The sequence below is a fragment of the Merops nubicus genome, unplaced genomic scaffold, assembly GCF_000691845.1.
Source record: "Merops nubicus isolate BGI_N331 unplaced genomic scaffold, ASM69184v1 scaffold20886, whole genome shotgun sequence".
NCBI lineage: Eukaryota > Metazoa > Chordata > Aves > Coraciiformes > Meropidae > Merops > Merops nubicus.
The window spans coordinates 44,141-66,324 of NW_008615959.1; positions in this window are offsets into that span (position 1 = coordinate 44,141).

The following is a 22,184-nucleotide window of genomic DNA, read 5'->3' on the forward strand; positions in this document are numbered from 1 at the left end:
GAACAGAAATTTAAAAAAAAAGAAAAAAAAAAAGTTTGCTCATTTCTAAATTTCCTTGAGTTTGCTTAAAGTCATCAGTCCCACTTAACAGCAGAAATGTAAAAACCCTGTGACAGTTATTGAACCCCCGACCCCTGATAGGCAGTTACCAGCCTGGTGGGACTGGTTTTAAAATCATTCAGTCTGTTGCCTGCATCTTGTTACAGTCAGTGCAACTGATGCAATACTATGAATCTCTTTTTCCCTGTACATTTTTAACTCTCTCATGCAGGCAATTATTTTAGAAGAATATAAACCAGGGCTTCTCTGATTCTCTAGGAACACTGAGGGAACAAGGTTGTGTGTAGTTTTCATCTGAGCTAGTGAATATTTAGGAGAACAAGAAGATAGTTTTTATCTGAAACATGTTTCCACAGCCTTAAGACAACAAGAAAGGGACTGAAAAACAGCCTGCCATTTTGTTTCCTCCTTGTGTTTTGGGCTGCTTTTGACCCAGTGTGTGTGCCCATGCACAAAGTCATTTGCTTGATCTGCTCCTTTACACCGTGACTTCATTGTAAAATTCATCTGTTCAAAGCAATGACTGAGACACTGCCTGCAAAATTATGGCATTTTTCCACTTAAAAAAACCTAACACTTTTTCATTTAAAAGTTATTTTTAAACCTACTTGGCCTGAAGCAAATTTTAACTGAAGTGGATTCCTCTTTTCCTAGAAATCAATGCCTTCCTTTTCTAAAATAGATTAGCTTTTTAAAAAGAGTAAAACCAGTAAATGCCCAGTTTACACCATTTACACCTCTAACATATCAGCACAGTTTGCTTTTCAAGTTACTGCTATGCAACAAACCCAAGCAAGTCTTTACTTTTTCTAGTTTAGGAACTTGAACACTTTTAGCAATCCTAGAGCAGAACCACTTTGAATCTGTCTGGGACACTCACAAAGCATCACCACAGCCAGTAACTGGCTGAGTCAGAGTTTATGTCTGTGAGGTAATTGAAGACCTTCCAGAAACACGGTTGAATTTGAAAAAGAAAGCATCAGAGCCTTATTAGAATGCAAAGACACATAAGGCTTTTGGCCCTGTATTGAAATTTATGTGTCAATAGCCAAGCATGAAATAGATTAACTGAGAGAGATATTTTCATACACTTAGGTAGAATGAGTACCCTAACTTCACTAATTCCCATTTTCCAGGAACGTTTCAAGAGACAGTAGGCAGTAGGACATCTGGTCTTCTTAATGAAATAGCTGATCTGGAGTCTGGAATCCTACCTCCCAACAGCCCTAAAAAAACCAAACAAACAAAAAAAAACAACCCCAAACTTCACCAAGAAGTATTTTAAGGAATAATACGAAAACTCACCTGGCAGAGAGAGTATTTTCCTTCTCCTTTCAAAGGGAATTCTGTTTTACCCCAAAGAAAATTCAAACTGCATTACACTGACTTTATGTTCAGCGAATGTTCACATATGCAATATTATCTGCATTGTCATAACTCCACTAATGGAGATAAGAATATAAGATTTATATATTTCTGTTCTACATGTTTTGCAAATGGTATCAGCAAGCAGAGTAATGTGAAACAAATAGAAAATCAGAACTTTATCCACAAAAAGTAATTTTATCAGATTTTTATTTTCCAAGTTGAATTTTCTCAAGTCTGAGCTCAGCATTAAAGTGTTTGATTCTTTAAATTAAGCAGAAATGATTGGCTAACTCAGACCTTAAGGATGATGCAAGTAATGAGAATTTTTTATATTAAAAAGTGTCACTTTGGGGTTTTTTTTGTTTGGTTTGTTTGGTCTCTTTTTTTTTTTCTGTTGCTTTATTGCTTGAGTGCTTAGGGATTTTGAATCAAAATTTCATAAAGGACACAGCATCTATCTACTATTTTAACCCAACAATGTTAGAAGCATAGCGAAGATGGGCATCATGAGAATGTTACAGGTTTTGCTGTTGTTTTCAAACAGCAAGCATGCAAGGCTGTTTAGGGGTTTGTTTTTACTTTCAGTAAGGGTGATGAAAATGCACTGGGGAGGAAGCAAATTCACAGTGGTGGATTAAGACATTCTGAAGCATACAGCTCCTTTGTCTCCAGTACCTGGACTGAAGCTACAGCACTCTGCACAACATTCCATTCCTCTGCAGAAGGCTGCTGAGTGGAGTTCAGTTTTAATATTAGTAAGATGGGGCTTGCCAACATGTGCTTGCTGAATGAGGTAGGTCTCCATTACCTCATTCTGCAAGACCCTTTCACAGATTTTATCCAACAAAGTTTTTGAAGATATATTTATATTTAACCATATGAGAAATCTCACTTACGTGAATGATTGTGCAACAATAAAAAGTAAAAATAAAAATGATTAGTAGTCAGCTGACGATTACAAACTCTTCATTTCCCTTCCTCCCCTTTTCCTTAGGAATTCATTACTCCACTGTTTATTTTTACTTTTGTAAATCTAAGAGTGCAAAGCTAAAAGGCAGAGGTATAAAAGCAACCACAAACTGAATGGGTGGGTAGGTACAGGACCTTTAAGTATGTACATATGACATGACCTACAGTATGAATGCCACACTGGGCAGCACCAGTAGAAGGGTTACAGCTCTGACAGCTACCCAGTAAATCTTTACCAGGACAATAAGGAAGGATTATACAGCTTTGCAGAGTAAAGCTGCTTAAGAAGCTTTGAGAAACCTTCATCATCTTCGATCTTCCTCTCTTCCCCAACCCCTTCGCAAAAATCCTCTTGTCCCCTCTCAGGTTTACCCATGTGATTTCCCATGTCACTAAGTACAGAAATCTCAAGATGTTTATGGAGTTTGTGCCCCTGCAGGCAGATGCACATTAATTCTATCTTTCCAGTTGGGGGAATATAACCTGCAGAATCCAGAATGAATTTCCTGTGTGGAAGAGAAAGAGGGGACACAGATGAAGATAGAAGAATCCTTACAAGGAACAGGGTCCAAGAGAAATATCAGGAATTTTTTTTGAGATTTCTTTTGGAGTTGTCTTCTGTCTGACAGCCCAGGCCAGAAGGAAAACAGTTCTGAACCTACAGCAAGAACTCCCCTTTGCTCAGAGTGACAGGATTGCTAACAGCTCCACCAGTCCTCCCATCTCACCGTTTTCTCCTCTACTTGCATACTGGTATCTTGCCTTATGCTGGCAACTAACTTTGCATCAGATGCTACTGGTCCTGACATTCCTGGGGTGCCCCATAGCTCAGGTCTTTGGAGAACAGAGATGGGCCATGCAACTCTTGACCTTCACACTCTCCTTCTGTTCAGCCCCAAGAGCTCTTTGGAGCCTCATCTATTCATTTTTCCTTTGACAGACCATCTACAGTCTAACCTCTCTCCTCTGGAGATCAGATCAGCATCCACTGCAGAAGCAAAGTCTTAAGTGAGCATATTGTAAAAAAATATTATGAATGTTACCTTGACATTTTAGTGTACACAATTAACATTTACATTTCACACCACCTCCCATGTAAAGTTCCCCTCTCCATGTCATCAATACACTACTTCTCTTAACCCTTCCTCACTCAACACTACGTGCCCCTTTTGTCAGGCAGGCCAACAAAACAAAAGATTCTTGGTGCTTCTGAGCTCAGCTACTATGGAGACAGAAGCGGTTGAAATGTGGTTAAAAATAAAAAAACTAAAAGTGGACAAAATTCCCCAACCTTCAGAATATTTAAAACCCAACCTGAGTCTTTCCAAAATAACCCTGTAGCTTATACTACAGGCAATTTCAGGGACTACTTTCAACATTTGCTATGAAGCATCTTTTGATGATCCAGATACATCTTTGTAAGCATTAATATACCAAAACAGGAAGGGGAGAGCGGAAGGCACAAGAACTGTGTAACTTCTTTCTGTGGTATGACAAACTCTCCCTCCAGCATATTCCAAAGTGTGAGATGTGCAATTTCCCTTCTTAAGCTCAGTAAAAATGTCATGAAAAAGTACTAACCCTGGGAACTGCTTGATTATTAGTTTATCAGATCAACATCAGCAAAAATGTCTTTTTATGTGCTGCTTACTTTCAAAAAAAAAAAACCCCAACCATGCATATTTCAGTTCTCCCTCTCCACACCCCACACCCTTCTGCTGCTGTCCAGCTGGAACACATCAAGGGTCTAGAAGCCAAGTCAAATGTTGACCCCACCCTCCTCCATCCATTTTAAGGCACCTTCAAAGCCAGTACACTGATCTAGTTCAGCTTAGCCAACAACGCCAGCAAATCTGTTATTTAAGACTTTAGTGCTGGGTTTTTATAACTGCCCATTAATACAAGCTTTGATGTATGGTCAAAAAATCCAGCTGTAATGAGTTTCATCAGACTGTAGTAACCTTTCCTCAGAAGGTCTTTATTACTATACCTTCATAATCTTTGGTCCTAATACTATTTTATAGTATCATTCTTACTGAACTGCCTTAAAAAACAACTCAGCAACACTTAACACATCTCCTTCCCCAAAATTAAAACAAAGAACCATTAGCAGTTTTCCAGAAGACACTTTTGCACTCACATTTTCAATAGGAGTTTGCTGTTAGGAGTATGAATGCAATAGTTGTGTGAACCAAAAGAGAAACCAATTTTCCTGACAAAACCCTTGAGACAGGATATGAAAGGATTTTGTAAATGGACAACTTACTCTGTTGTTCCCCTTTGCAGCAAGGAGGAAAGGGGGGGAAGGAGGAAAAAAAAAAAAAAAGAAGAAGAAATATTAGATACATTTATTTTACATGCATTCAGTCTAAGTCAAACAGTTCTGGAAACAGCTCAAGCCAAATGAGGAACCGACTCAAGGAACATTCACTAAATCCTTTAGTTAGCTTCCAGGGGAGCACAGGACATTCGCAAAGGATTTCAAATGTTCGGCAAAGTTGTAAATTCATGCTGTTCAAACATTCTGATTCCACTTCTGCTTCCTTCCTGCACATCATGAGCAGTTCCTGGGAAAACTGGTGGACACTAACGTAAGGGAGAAGAAAATGAGGCCTGAAATAATCTAGGGGTGGGACTTAAGCCAGAGGGATTTTCGTGTGTTGGTAGAAGTGAGCTTCCAGTGCGCAAATCAACCCACTAAACACATCTGCTTACCCTTGTATGGCAGCCACTCCCTGCGACATGCCAGGGAATGGAAAGCTTCACAACTCAGTGCTTTTTAAAAAGCAAATATTGAACTTGTAGATTAGTGATAAAAATATGGAGAAGACAGCATGTAGGGGAGAGGGGAAAAGGAATGGACGGTGCTGGCTGCTAGCAAGGTAAAGTGTGCACAACAACTTATGACAAACATCTGTGCTGCCTCTTTTTAATTGCGAGTTTTGCCATGAGCTGGCATGAACAGTGTATATTATACAGTTGGAAGTCAGCCAAAATAAACACCAGCCTACAGTTGAGAAATACAGTCTGGAAAGGTTAGTCACAAAGTTGTAGTCATTTTTTAAAAAAGGAGGGTTTTGGATGGATCAGAAACCCAGCAGTAAAGTCAGCTGGTAAATGGATATCCCATTTCAAAGTGAATTGGCCACAGTATGATTTATATCGAGCAAGCTGACTTGCATATGGGTTGGAAAAATAAAAACACTGATTCATTGCTATCCGGGTGTCTGTCAAAGCCCACATCCTGACAAAAGCAAATCTCCTGGGGGAAGGAGGTGACTTGGCAAACTGCAAAAGAATTCCGGGGCTCACGGAGCAACACTGAGGGGTGATTAAAGATAGTTAAGAAGAGTGAATATACGAATGTGAGTGTGCACCCCCATGTCCAGAGGGTCAGGGAAGGCACACAAAATGAAGTGAGGAAATGGGAGAAATGAGGTGATATCTGGCCTTTAATTTTTAACATACTAATGAAATTTGTTTAGGCAAAATGAAAAATTAAAAATTAACAACCGTGGATTTAGTTTACAGGATTAAATTAGTAATAGAGACTTCATATTCTTGTCAGCAAGTACTGAGCCCTATTATTACTGTAAATCACACAAAATTTTAAGTAGCACTACTCAAAAAAAGAACAACAGAAAAATGAATATTCTTAATTGAGAGATTTCCCTGGTGAGAATTCAGAATGCATCTCTTTAATTCAGTGACAAATTCCTACTTTCTTCTGCCACTGCAGAAGGAACCCAGCTAAAGGTAACTGCACTGGGGTTTACATCAGCGTCCTTGTACTCGAGCAGCAGAACTGTTAATGAAAGCACACAGCTTAGCTTTCGAATTCCAGGCTGCACACAGTGCTCTGGCAGTTACAGAAAGCAGGCCAGCTTCACCACTGCAGTACTCCAGGTTTACAGCACTATTAATCTATTTTTCATTTCTAAGCAGCAATTTTTCTACTTGTGGTGCCAAAGCCTTGGATATTCACAGTTACCAGCTGTGACTCGCACTTGAAAAAGAGCGAGAAGGTCAGTCTGGGAAGGGGCTAGGGTACCTCTGTGCCTTTTTAACTCTAGCATCACAAAGCTGTGGGGAAACACTGAAGTAAATGCTGCCATTTCCTGGCAGTCTCTTACATAAAAACACAGTCTCTAAATCTTTGAAGGAGAATAAAAAAAAAAAAAACACAACCGTGTGTGTGTGTGTCTCTAAAACTATTACATACTGTCAGAGGAAGGTGTTAAACTGATGAGTGTACACAGGATTTTAATGAAATGTTCCTGATTTTACTGAAGTTCCACTGGAGCTTCTAAGGTACCCTGGGCCTCAGAACGTGTGCTTTGCAGAGTTCAAAACTTTTAAGAGCACACTTACAGTGCACATTTGAATCTCTAGTCCTGTAGGAACAAAGTGCTTTGCAAGACTAGAGTAGCATCAAGTTTCTTTTCTGAACACCTTGATAGACTACCAGGTGAATTTCAAACTGCAGGGGTTTGGAACAATAATAGTCACTGTTTTTGTAATGTAAAGATAAGTCTAGCTCAAAGGAGAACTGAATTTTGACTCCCTTCTACTTCTGTCTTTCAAGGCAGTCTCTCATCTTGTATCCAAGACTCCTTTGACAGACCAACTTTAAATTAAAACAAGAATTCTTCATAAGCATACTTTGAATACAAAATATTTTAGGAGGAGGCAGGAAGTCAGAAGTTTAAAAATCCAACTGGTCTGTCTTGTTTAAAGATAAAGTAACAGATATATGAAGACAATAAACATGTCACATGATACAAGATTAAACCAGGGGCAGGGTTTTTTGCCATCATTATTAAAACCTGAGAAAGAAAAAAAACACACCAGCATTTTGTTCTTACTAATTAGGTTCCCTCTTATAACTAGTTCTTGTAAAATGACTTCTGTTGCTCTTAGGTAGGAACTGACCTACTGGGACAGGCAACATACTGAAGATTCACCAAAATATTGAGTTTGTTTTTTTTTTTAAAAAAAGTCTCAGATATCTGCTATATCTCAGTTCTTCTGCTAAATCTGTATTTGAACTATTCTTTAAAAATCATCATCATCATCACTGTTTATTCATACAATAATTGAAGAATCCAGCAGTTCAAGGATTCTGTGGTTTATCTTTTGATGGTAGCCTTGAAACTTGGAATGAAGAGAGGACACTGAGAGTTATTTGTCTAAAGAGCAGCCAGAGGAGATGCAGACATAATTATACTGGAAGCCATGGAGGTACCACAAGTATAAGGGAAATAGGAGGAAGAGAAAAATTAAGAGACAGGAAGACAGCACAAGACCTTGGACTCAAGGGACCTGGCCTTCCCATGGAAAACAAGCAGGAAGAAAAAATTCCATCAAAATCAAAGCATCGCTTCTAAAAACAGACACTCCACTGAAGAAATCTAGTGGACCATCAGACTTACCGAAGAGAGGTAAACCATACATTAGAAAAACTTTCAAAAGCTCAAATGACAGGTTTGTTTGGGTTTATTTTTTGCTGGTTAGCCTTCTCTCTAGATGCATCTACTTTAGCTTGATATTGAATATCAAAATCATATTTCCAGAAAATTTGAAATAGCAGTTGGTCATAGTCCATTCCCCGACTTTGTTTTTTTTTGTTAAATTAATCGAGGTTTTTTTACTATATCCTATTCTATTTGCTCCACATGATGATTAGCTGAGTAAAACTGCCTTTAGAAAAGCTTAGCATATGTTTCATACACAAAAAAACATGCACTGAATCAGTAAAATAAATATACATGATTGCCTGGAATGCTTCTGTCAGTTTGGTAATACAGAGCTTGAGGGAATAAACTCTTCAAAGCACATCTTTACCTTACAAGACATTAATAGAAACAACAAAGCTCAGGAAACCCCAAATTGCTCAACGCTTTTACTACATAGATCCATTGAAAAACATTTTAGAAGGTTTGGTTTGAGGTTTGTTGGGTTTTGTTACATTGGTTTTTGGGGGGTTTTTTTTGGTTGTTTTTTTTTTGTTTTTTTTTTTTTTTTAACATTGAGGTTTGATGCACAAATTCATCTTACAATATTTCATTATGATTATCTCAAATTTACTACAGAAGAGTACAAAGGAGAAGCTACTATTTCTTGAGCTATCTGCAGACATTGTGTTTTCCCAAATGATACAATTGGTTTTTTTCTGACTTTGAGCAGCTACTGGAAAACTAGTGAGCTGTTTAACTTACTGTGGATTTATCAGGATAGACACCGGCTCGTAGGAGAGATGCCTTCCAGCTATCCACCTCCTCTTGGGAGTCACAGGCTAGCTCAAGGAAACGGTAATCCTTGTAAACATTCCTAGAACAAAGAGCACCACACTGTAAAACTAGTGTTTTATTACTCTTTATCATGCACACAGCATTTAAAATTAAAAATCCTTTGGGATCTGAAATTACTTGGTAATTGTTTTGGACAACAATTTATGGGACAGGTGGTTGTTCAATAATTACATGGAGTACTTTAAAATATCTTAGAATGCTACAGCACAGCTCTGGAAAGAATAACCATCTGAAAGCACCATGAAACCACTTAAAATCAATTTTCCAGCTTTTGCCAAAACAGAGCACTTTTAGGGAAAAAAGGCTGTTATGATGCAGAAGACAAACACATAAGACATGTCAAGGAAACATCACGTCTTGTGAAGGATGGCTGCTGTGACCAAAAAATATCAAAATAATTAACAATGCAACTTTTTCCCATGTTCAGTTCTTTCTGTACATTACACACCTTCTTAAGCTGTAAAAGGGGAAGAGAACAATGATAAACAGATATTTTAAACAAACAAAACAGACCTCTGATGTCTGCTATCACACTAAGAAAATTGGGACATTTTAAGTAACACCTCTTGCAGATAATTCACATAATTAGATAAATATAGGGAACCACTTCATGGAAGAAAAAAGAAAGGAGGAAAAATACATAATGTAGGAAAGTGGTACTTGTAAATACTCCAATAAACAGATTTTCCCCTTATGATTTAGCCATTAGTTTCCAAATTCAAATCCTATATAGAGACCAGATCACTGTAAATTTATCATCCAACAGTCTTTTTAGGAAAGGCCACAGGCTTATCTGATAAAGGTTAGGAAACCACATTTTTCTAGATCTTAACAATTCCAGAAGAATCAATCTTCCATCACAACCAGACTGTTTTCATTCCTTAGCAAGCTGTGGAGAAGTGGGAGCGGGGCTAGAGAGAGGAGCAGATGGAGATTACTTAACTTCCAAAGACAGCAAAGAGAACGGGTTCTTTGGCTTCATCATGCAACTACAGCGGTCATTTCAAACCCCTATTTTGAGAAAAATCAATTTGAAAATGCTACGGAACCAGGAAATAAAGCTATTATTACTACTGCCTAGACAAATTTCTTTAGCATTCAGTGACTGGTGGAATTTCACCAGCACACTGCTGGAATACAACTGAGTTGATGTAATTCCCAGTTAGGTAAGAGCTTCTCCTTTACTAACAGTGTCATCAGACAGCTCCCAGCTTTCTTTGTTAGGGACAGTCTCAGGCAAAAGATTAAAAAAAGTAGAAAAATTGTAATTGAACAGTAAGCATTCATGCCTGAGCACAAAGCAGCCATGACATCTAATCATTAAATTATCAGCCATGAAACCTCAGTATACCCACTTCTGAATAGAGAGAAATCAGGTATTTTTAGCAGACTTATAAGATTTCATTCAAAACTGCAAAAAATAGAGGACACACTCAGATTTCCTTATGCCAGTGACATAATTCTCACCAGTGTCAACGGCTGGCTACACCTGAGCATCCAGTCAAGTGTGCTCAGCATCAGGCTTGCACTACTCCTTGCAAGCACCCACATCAGAGATGCCAGCAGAGCATGTCCCAGTGCCACTCAGGGCAGCACATCTGCACTTCCTTCGCTGAGAAACCAGCCCACAAAGAGACACTGAAGGGTGGGATCCCACAGTTTAAGCAAAGCCACTGACAGCACGAATGACTGAAAGCTCTGTGGATTTTTTTTAATTGATTAGAAACGTAAAACTAATTATTTTCCTTCCCCGATTCCAAACGTAATGATCCTACCTTAAGGCAAGTAACAGCCTGGATGACCTCCTCAGATGCCATTATCTTCAACTGATGACAAAACACTTGAATTTTATTCAATTTGCAAGACTATGGAATGCCAAGACATTTACTGAACAAAACAAGGAGCTCGATAAAAATAAAAAGAGGAGCAAAAAGAAACTGCTGGAGAAAAAATGCTTTAATTTATTGTTAGAAGAAACTTTCACTGCGATAAGATTTTTGGCTAAGTTAGTTAAGCAGCTATAACTTTGAAGAAATAGGAAGCTGAAACAGTAAAAGGGTATTCTCAGAAAAGATGACTAAAAATAACAATAGAGCAAATAAAGGCTGTAAAACATAGTGATATGGAAGTTCCAAAAATACTTAACTGCAAGTGCAAAACAACATGACACCAGCTTATGAAAACATTTTTTCAGGACTGTCGTACATTAAACTTTTTGGCATTTGGTGACTTGCTACATCAAGCATAGCTCTATGAGAAGGGATTTTAGCCAATCACTTTGAACACATAGGAGCTGGCAGTCCTGCATTCCTGTCTCTATATCAAGACTTTTCATAGATCTGGGGACACCTTATGGCCAAGCAGCTGATATTTCCATCTCTCCAAGGTCCCTCTCCCTGTACGATTTGAGAGCTTTGCCATTTTAGTGTAGCTAATCCTACTGTCCTACCACCACAAAAGAGAAGAGCTCCAGCATAAGTGAGGAACTGAAGGATGTACACACTGAACCAGAACTCCCAGGAAGCGTGCAGTAGGATAGGTAAATGGATGCTTGCCTCCCACATCAGCTTCCTTACTACTAGGCTTCCTTTGTCTTTCTTCCAGAAAGGCTGAGAGGCACAGGAACTTTTCAAAGGAAAAAAAAAGAAAAAAAGTGTGTCTTTTTTCTGATACTAGTGGAATCTTACAGAAACACATTAACATGTTTTATTCATTAGGAATCCAGTGGCGTCTCATGGAAAGCTGTAAAAAATGTTCTTGAAAACAATTCAGATTCTGTGTTTTGGTCTCCCTTCCACTGTTTAAAATAGCTGAAGATATCAGCACAGAAACAGTTACTTACTCAATCCTCACCTACTTACTCCATATGGAATACAATGAGGTCATGTTCTCATTGTCATCTCCATAGCAGCTACATGGGATGTATACATCAAAGGAGAATGATATAATACAGGACACAAAGAAGCAAAAAGATGAACTCCCAACAGTAGAAATCTTTTTTTTTTTTTTTTTTTAATATATATATACAGGCATCTTTAAATCTATGGGACTGTAGAATTAGAACAGATACAAGAAATGGGAACATGCCTGGAAGTACAATTTGTGTGCAACATTTCCCTTGAATATTGAATATTTTTTTAAACATGAACACATAAATGGGGAAGCTCTCTGCAAAGCTATATGCATATAACACATCTGCCTATACTGCTTCCTCCTAGAGAGTCTCAGCACTGTAATTTAATATCCTGCATAGAACATATCTATAGTGGCATTGCTGGACACTAATATAATACTACTTTTTTTCCCCAGACTGAAAAACAGAAAACGTTACAATTTTTTTATCTGCAGATTTTATTATACTCTAGATGAATAAACCACTACAATTGCATTCCAGGGGAAAAAGAAAAAAAATGGTACCACACTCAGGACATATTTTCTCTGGACCAGGCCCATTACTTTAATGTCCAGCAGACATTCAGCTGTAACTTTGCTTACCCAATATCATCTTCGCTTTCGCTTTATTATCATCTTTGTTTCCAGCACACTAGATTCTTTTCCTCAATATATTTCAGGGCCCAGAGTGAACTTTCTATTGCAGAAATGACCTCCACATTGCCCATAGGCATTTCTTTAGCCCCTGCCATCACGGAAGAATCCTACCATGAAAATGAAGGAATGGCATAAAGTATTTCAAAGTCTGAAGACTGAGATGAGCTGTGAGCTGTCCCACTAGTCATGAAGACTGAGCTGTCAACAATGCATACAGAAGTTATGATTGCCCATAAAACAGCAGAACTATACAACCCAGGAGGAACATGTGAATAACAACACAACTGAAAATCACAAAGAACTTTCTTGTTGCCTTGCACATCAAAACTCCTTGCTCCCCGCGCAAGCTCAACTGCTAGACCTAAAAATGTGTAGTATCTCTTGAAACTTCTTAATACTAAGATAAATTTAAACATTTGTCTCTACCAAACCTGGAAAGATTTTAAGGGCAACCACTATAGACACATTACAAACCCAGTTAATATGTGTGCTTATATATTAATGCATATCCACATATTAACCATGTGCATAGACAGCTTTTAGATGGAATTGGATCTGGAATATTTCAGTAGACAAAGATATACTGTTATATGCATGTAATTTTTTTATATAGAGAGTATACACTAACCAACCATAGAATCACAGAATATGGGAGGATACAGAACAGCAATTACACAGCAAGAATATCAGCGAAATGTTTAGAATCATGCCTATAAGCCACCTAAATCCTCCAAAAATCACAAACCCACATTTAACTTAAGCAGTTGCACTGAAACAGGCGAAGCTGCTCACAGACTGAAAGACAGAGGACTAGCTTCCTTTGCAGGGATTTCAAATAACTCTGCTTACCACCTCAAACAATTAGGTAGACTTCTGGTGTTTATATTAGGATGCAAGCAGAACTAGAGTTGACATAAAAAGTCTGGAACCAAATGCAAATTGCACAGAAGATTAAATTCTTCGATATTTCTTATTTGAAATTGAAATCATACAGAATATTGGTTCCATAAATAGTCACCCGAAGCGAAAAAGGAAAATATAACAGAATCCTCATATTCCAAATATACATGCGTGCTCTGGGAAGATAAACTTGGATGAAACTCTGTTTTCTACTTATCGAACCTGCAACTCCATTGTATACACTGTACTTAGTCAAGCTTTAGTCCTAGTCCACCATTTCAGACACCTGTAACTCCACAATTGCTGGTTTGAATGTGTGCCCTATTTTTCATACAAGAAAGCTCTACTAGAAGCTCTGCAAATCATAAATTTTAAAGAAACAAAAATGACCATCTGCTCTGAGTTAACAGCTATGAGTAACATTTTCTATCAAGGCATGCCATTTCACATCAGTCCAATGTGAATGCTAATTAAAATTAATTACACATGTCTCTGAAGATTTTTTCTTAATATCCAGAGAAGCCAAAGAGACAATCTTTGAAACAATGCACTTTGAAACTGCACTTCAGGATTTTACCACCTAACTCATGTTAAGTGATCTCCCAGAAGTATAAGGGTCTTTTCAAGTTCACACACAAACCCACACACAAACCCACATAATTTTAAAGTGAAAATGAACAGAAGATATGCCAATTAGTATATAGACAAGCCTCAACAATGAGGTATTTAGAATTCTATATGTAATCCAGAACAGAAATACGGCCAAAACTAACATCACATAGGCCAAAATCTGCAGTAGTAACAGTAACTGGCATTAAAATATTCCATAACTCCCTGGAGAAAGTGGTTTGATCATTTTTGTGGTGAGGGATGGAAGCCTGTTTGGAACCTGCCTTGGGGCCACACAGATGCAAAAGCTGCTGACAGCTGTCAGTCTCTCATCACGCATGGAGGGAGCGTAGCTCCTGCTCCAGTCCTGCGCTGCTCCGCATGGGACAGCGGGGGACACACCCTGCTGGGTCACAGCAAGGTGAAGCTGTCCTGCAGGCTGAGCCAGGTTTACCAGCCAGGACATAGCCCACGCTTACAACACCTGTGTCCCTCGTAGGTGTCACTGATGTTCCAGCTCCCACACCATCACTTAGGGAATTTTTCTGAAGTACAGTGTCATTATCATAGCTAAGGAATGGGTTTGGAACTGCTGTTTCCTTTCCCTGAAAACCTGTTTTCACTTTGTAATACCAGTTTTAAACTCCAGTACCTGCACCACCTATCCACCATACTATGTTTTATCATACTAAGATATTGTCAACAATGACAAAAAGGAAATGCTACAGGAAAAAAAAAGCAACTTTTTTTTTTTTTTTAAAAATTAAACAGACCTGGGGATAAAAGCCAATTATTCCTTGGTTTGTGCATTTTTCCTACTCTTAAATATTGTACTCACCAGTGCCTTCAAAGTTTGTTTACCAACGTTGGCAGATTTTTTTCTGGATTAAATTTGTGGGTTTTTTTAATTAAGTAGATTTTCATTCTTCCATTTCTAACAGAGAGGGCTCTGAATAGCTTACAGTCCAGCTCTTCCTGGGGCTTAACTTTCTTAGCAATTTAAAAACAGTAACTAAACATACATCTCATCTTAGGCTTTCTCCTTTAGCCTGGCTTCCATCCAACACCTCCTCTGACCCGGTCTCTTTTCACTAGTTCCCTTTATTTTGGCTCTTGCCCAATTTCCCTTATATATGGATAGCAGTTAACCAGTTGCTGCCCAGAAGAAGAAATGCATTTGGAGTCACAGAGAAGACTCATGTTCCATCATCCCCCTCTAGAACAACACTCAGCCAACAACTTGCATCCAAATTACTTTCTCTTAGTAGACATAGCGTAATTTCCTGGGTCCTACTAGAAAAGAGATTCTTGTGCAGTACTGTTCCTGACAGTGAGAGTCAGGAATCAGCAACTCAAATTTATCATCTGGCAGTTCTATTACCAGTCCTGTTGTGTGCCATCAAAAATTCATTTTCTCTGCTCTTCTTTTGACATTCATCTGTTTCTCAGATGAAGGATCTGATTCTACAATAAACCTGCTGCAGACAGTCAGCTCTCATGCAGGGACGGTAGGTTCTGTCACACTGCTTCATGATTATTGAGGAACACGTAGCTCTCAGGAACCTATTCTTGTGAAGGCAAACAGGAACAGTTCCACGCTTTGAATTTGGTCCTCACATCCCCATGTCACACAGAACCACAGAGGTGAGGAAAACACCACCATTATTTGGTTTCATCTGGATCCTGGTTGGGCAAGAAAGCAGAAGACAGGGAGACTTGGTGGGATCTTCCTCTGCAAGGAAGGGAGAACTTCATACACTGTTTCTGATTCTTTGGCTCCATTGAAAAGAATGAGTCTGAAGAGGAACAGAATTTCCCACATAACAAAAACCACCGATAAGGGACTCTCTACCAGATAACTGTTCTTCATTGTACAGTTGCTACTCCCAGTATTGGCAGGAAAGGCCTGAAGTGTTCGAGCTGGTGAATATTCAGGATACTACCACTTTAGAACCCAAAAAATCTTTACTTAGTAGAATCTCTTCTCCCATAAAAGAGAAAGAATTCATCTCTCCAGAATTGGAGAAGAGGTGGAAAGGAAGCTTTTTTTTCTGCTTGTAGCAAAAGATGAGTTTTCACTCATCATTACTCTTTTCCTTAAAGAGAACTAGTATTTAGATGGAATTGTACTGCAGTAATATAATTTATTGACCAATACATCAGGAAAAGAGTGTGACTACTCTACTGCAAAGGCAAATGATTACTTTAAATGATACAGAATCTAGTAAAATCGTGCCATATGGATCCTGTAGTCAACTGGACAACATCATGAGAAATGATGATTGGCTGTCCCTTCTTAATTAGGGAGAGTTGGGACCATTGCAGAGATGCGGAAGGGAGGCACAGATGAAAGTACATTTTCTGTCCCAGACTGCAGTACTTAGCTAAAAGAAAAAGTATCAATAAACAATTTTTACAGGAAATATGTGGTGAATAAGCAAAGTGTTTGGAATGAAACCTTAGAAGAAAAGTAAACTTTCCGAGAATTTGTTTTGTTTGTTCTTGAACTCTTCACAAGAGTCTTACACATTCATCAGTGAGAACATCACAGGTTAATCTACTGTATATAACCACATGCACTAAAAAAACCCTCTCTCTTCCATTCTTAGCTCTGCTTAAGAAAGTTAATTGGCAGCTACATCTACAGAATTTCACATCATATTCTACAGCAGTATTGCAAACAATAGGTTTTTCCCCAACAGTTTAATTATTTTCAAATACTTTTAATATGTTCAAACTCTTTTCAAGTCTAAAAGACTCGTCAGAAGTTTACTGTGGAGGAGAAAAGGGTGGTTAACACAAAATAGCACTCACTTTCTTGACAGCTTTAATTTTAGACACATACTGCTTGACCCTACAGGTCAACTTCAGTTGCTTAAAGGCAGACTCAAGTAGATGGACAAAGCCAAAAATGATCCAGAAGTTAAAGGGCACTCACTCTAATACACTTTGTTACAATATCTAGTACTGCTGAAGCATGTACACTAGAGGAGTCCATCTCCAAAGGTCTTCCATCGTGTGTGTATAAATTAAGTAGATGGGCCCACTCAAAAACTTAAATAAATTACTTAGTTTGCTGAAAACCAAAACTCACCTCACCATTCTTTAAGCAGCGCTACATCTATTTCACACCAAGAGCTTTCCTTCCCCCCCCGCCTTTAAATAAAAAATAAATTAGAAGGTAACAGGAAAATAATTATTTCACAACACAGCCTTCTCATAAACATGCAACTATGTTCATTTCATGAGAATTTATCTACTCTGTGAAATCAATCGTCACAGTCTCCATTTACTATACATTACCGAGTCACATTTGATTCCTGTCAGAGAACTGTTGACTTCTGCAGTAAATCAAAATGACAGATACCATTAGTTTCCTTCTGCATCTATCCCCAAGCCTCAGCTAACTCAAGATGGTTTTTCCTTCTATGCAGCAAAATGAGCATTTTCCTGGTAACTATATTTCAGAACTGGAAAGGTTTTCATAAATGGAAAAAATGCAGTGCATAATCCAGGAAACTATTGAAATGTACAGTATCAGAAACATATGGCTACAGCAAATACCTATGCAGTGAGGGGCTGAGAATGAAAAAGAGAACAATCTTATTAAAATTCTTCTCCTAAAGGGACTTCACTTGAAAATTAAAATAATTTAATTGAACATTAAGAAAGTGTGCCTAGTGAACTAAAAAAAAGCTACAGATTAAGGAGGAAAAAAAAAAAAAAAGAGTAATCTCCACACTATCATGGAAGCTGGAACAGATGATTTTGCCTTTTTGTAATGATCTGTATGTTAAATAGCAAAATGGTTCCATAACCAGAAGTCTCAGTGGGCAAACTCAGAGAGAGAAAGCAGATTCCTTTTTCGAGTACTAAGGGTGTTTCTTTTAATAAAAAAAAAAAAAAAAAAAAACACACACCAGCACAACCCCCCCACAAAAAAAAATAAATCCATAAACTAAAACAATTTCTACATGAATTTTGAAAAGCAAGTCATATTCACACACACTCATTCAGAAACCAGAAATCAACAGATTAGCATAAAGTAAAATAACAAGACTCATTTCAACAGATCTTTACCAACTCCCTATTTCAGGTTCCCTAGGAATCTGGGATAGGGAACACAGTCCCCAGGTGAGGGACAGATCACTTGACTCAAGCCCCAGTATCCTTGCTTCTGCTGGCACAGTCTATGAATTTAGGAGACAGTGGAAAGTGATACTAAACTTGTTTTGACTGATTTGTGCCAACAGGCAGATTTTTAGAAATATCAAAATTCAGCTGTTTAATAGTAACAGAGGAATTGCTGTTGTAATTTGAATAAATATTTCTTCAAGAAAAATTCTGCCTCCTTTTAAGATGGAAGACTGTCTCCATAAACAGCCTCTCCCAAGGCAAAGTTATTTTGTCATCTTATCACTATCCTGTCATGTCTTAACATGCCCATATAGATATAAGGACATTTTTAGAGCAGCTTGCTGGAGGGTCTACTCACAGCCCAAATGGGCAGGGTTACTACAAGCATGGCAAGCATTCTAGACATCTGATTTTGAAACCCTTGCTGTCCAGTGTGTATGAAGATCCATTGAAAATGTGAATGTGCAGCTATGTAGCACCAAACATGCCAATGGAAATGGTTGCTTCTCCTGGATTTTCATAGCAGTTCAGTGATTAATATTTAACATGATGGAAATATTCAAAGCCATTAGCCAAAACAAAGGAAAAATAATGAGCTAAAATTAACAGAACTTAATATGTACAGCTGATATCAAGCCACCAGGACAGTTACCTTTCTTGACTGATGTACATGCAGTGTTGGAATGATCTGCATGTATCTATAGCAGTATCATCAGAATTACATTAATTTTCAACATTTGAAGATAATTTATGTTTTTCAAAACATGAAAAGTTTTTCAAAGTGTTTTTCTGTGCTCCAGAAAAGCAACTAGTCAAATGTTTGAAATCTTATTCCCAGCAAGTATGTGTGCAACATAGTTTCAAAGAGCATCTCCTGGCAGACAATGTCCACATGTAGGCTAGCTGGGATGTCAGCAGATGTAGGCAAAGCCTTCCTGGTGTAGTTCAGAGCGAGACTCATATTGCATCCTCGTGTTTCTGGGGCCAGCAGAAACTTGACAGCCCAGAAATTCTGTGCTCTGCTTTGGCTTTGCATGAGGGAGGGGCATTTGTTGCTTCTAAAAGGACTATTTCTATCCAGTTCGGGAGCAACAACAGCTGGCTCTGCAGGAAGCAATATCCAGCCTTCACCATCTTGAGCAACATCTGAATGAACTGTCAAACTCTTGCGATGCACAGCGGGATTGGGTGTGAAGGGACTCAGTAAAAGAAGTCGAAAACAAGGGCATCTATCCACGAAATCAGTACAATTAATTTTACTTATTTTCCTGAAATAAGAACTTACAGAAATTACACTTTATCTTCTGAAATGCAATTGCATAGGGACAGGCGCAAATGAAACTCTTCTCTTCAGAAAAAAAAAAAAATAAAACTTGTATGTCTTTAAATGTTGTCATGTTTTCTTGACTTATTTGTTCACAGTAATTTCAACTGGCTGTGCATCAGAAGTAGCATATGCTCAGTACTTAATTCAGAGGACAGAGTCTGAAATTAAAAGTATGAGGCAAACACTCAAAAGCAAAGATTCTATTAATTAGGGAAGCAGAGGAATCTCATTTGTTCTATATTCAGCAGTATTTTTACCCAAACAACAGAGTGACTCCTAAAATTACAGATAGGCAAGATTTTCCAGTAAAGAAAGTGAAAAGCAATTACACTTTCGTGATTTACATCAGTTGAATCTGGTCACAAGGTACAGAAGTCATGAATGTTTTGGTAAGCCTAGGTGATTGCCAAACAAAACAAAAATAGGATCAGGAGACGATTATTCAGACATACAGAAGAACTAGATGACTAATCATGAAGCTCTTTCACCCCATGAGTAGCTAGGAGGACTCTAACCTTTCATCCCATGGTTATGCAACAACAAAGAAGCAGATAAATCAGGAGTATCAAGATCTTTCTTCACTCAACATAGTGCAAATACCAGAACTGGACTCACAGTTATTAAAATGCTCAGCTAGATACAGTTTTATAGAAATTTCTCCAGAATAGCACATTTTCTTACCTCTGTTCTGTGTTAAACAATGCAAAGATATGTTTGCTAGACATGAAGCTCTTCTCAACATCTCGCACTTTCAAGTTGTCCAAAGGAAGCATATACTTCTTCTCTTTTTCCTAGGAAAATGAACAAACAAACAAAAAACCACAAACATGTTAAAACAACACTATGTACGAGTTCTCAAAGAAGTGTGATCTCAGGAAGCTCTGTTTAGTACATTTATTATAATAAGGGAATATCCAAAATTGCAATGTCTCCTTATCTTTCATGGATATAACTGCAACAGAAATGAAACCTCAGTTCCAGTTCTGCTTTTCACTGATCCATCTCAAGCATATAACCATCTACATTTAATTACCCCTCATTCCTCTGAATTCTAAAAAGAAAAGGGTCAGACTTCAGTGAAACAAAAAGTGTCTAATCCATACAGAACTCTTCTACCATGTCTGCATAACATCTGGAGTAACCTGTGATGTAAAATAATCTCTATCTAGAATTACTATTATTAATTATTTAGGGGTGGCATTTGATGATCCCAGGGATAAATATTCATTCCTTCAGTGAAAAATACAAGAAGCACACAATTCAGTCAAAATCATACCATCACCAAGGTTTTATATATACCATATACAGACAAAACCAGACTCTTAGAAGCTTGTTTTTCCAAACAGAAGGAATGACCTATTCACTCTTGCTGTAGGCATCTCCTTTTGCCTTTTCATCACAACTGTCATTTACAGCACATTCTCATTTACAGGGCAATCACTATAATGTCACCTTTTCTAGGTTTTCTTGCTTCCTGTCACTCCAGATTAAGAACTAGTAACACTCATAAGCTAATTTATTGTGTCAGAACGAGAAAGTCCTAAGCTTATTAGCTGTTCCCGTTGTGTTAAATTTCCTTGAAGTTCTCATACTGATGGATAAACCTCTCAATTTACCTTTGAAAATAGACCTCATACTAAATAGAAGCAATCCAAAGACAAGAAGGGCAACACTTGGATCTTCATACCCTCACTGTGGTTTTGCATATCTTGATTAAATTGCTGACAAGGCTGCTAATGCAGTTCAGAGTTTAACAGCTTTCAAATGCCTTTAAGGTACTGTTAAGACTGGTGCCATTAGCACGGTGTCAATGGAGTGGGAAGAAGATTCATGCTCTGGAACTTGGGCAGTGGATACCAAATGAGGTTCTCATTAATTTAGTTAACCACTGACTCTATAGAAGTTCAACAAACCACTGAAGTTGGAAAACTCAGGATTCCTTCACAGCCCCTTACCTGCCAACACAAAGCAAGACTGCCTAGTCTCTGTCTAGCTGTCATCAGAACTAGCTGTGAAGTCTAGCACCCATTGCACTTGCTGGAGAGTTGTGAAGTGGAGCTGACCACCACTAAGTGATGGCCAAGGAAGAAATATGCATGTGGTAATAGTTTATTGTATGTCATAAAAGAGGGCAAAAGGGACAAACCAAACTAGGGCTAATTTTTGTCAGTACATATTTCCTAGAAGAAATACACAAAAGTATTTTGTGTGAGATGCGTGTACTGTGAGGGCAGATGCAATTCAACTTGGCTAGGCTTCAGCAGATTGCAAAACTAAACTGGATGAGAATGTACCTAAGAGTGAAACTATAAAAATATAGTTATGTGTCCAACAATGGCTCACTTTCCTAGACAGCTTCTTAACAGGCCTCAGTAGAGGAAAGGGCATATTTGAAAAGCCCTTCAGGAAAAGCACAGTTTCTACTGTCTGTCTTGTTTTGCTGAATACAACAGTTATCAAATCTAGTACGGGAGCATTACATAAAAAGTATCTGATGGATTTTCAAATCACCGCTACCTTTGTCATCGTAGAAATTATTACCCACAAAAGGTCATACATATGTATAGTCTTCACTTTCTCCTTTCTGATGAAGGAGTCTAGTTCTGTGCCAGTCTATAGCTATTTATCACAGTTCATATCTATATACTTCTTCCAAGGAGGTTATATACTCCCTAACCCTAACTCCCTAGACCTTTGGGGCTCTCCCCAAAGGGAAAGTATACTATCATCCATTCAGGAAGTATTACCACTGAGATAAAGCTAAGCAAAGTAAATTCATAATTTACCAATTAAAAAAAAACAAAACAAAACAAAAAAAAACAAATAATAGTAAATTAAAACTAATCTAAGAATGTACAGATCATGTATTTACATATAAAAATCATAAGAACTACTGTCCTCAATAGTTCTGTTAGCATTTAAATGGTAACAATGTGTTGCTTCCATAACAAAGT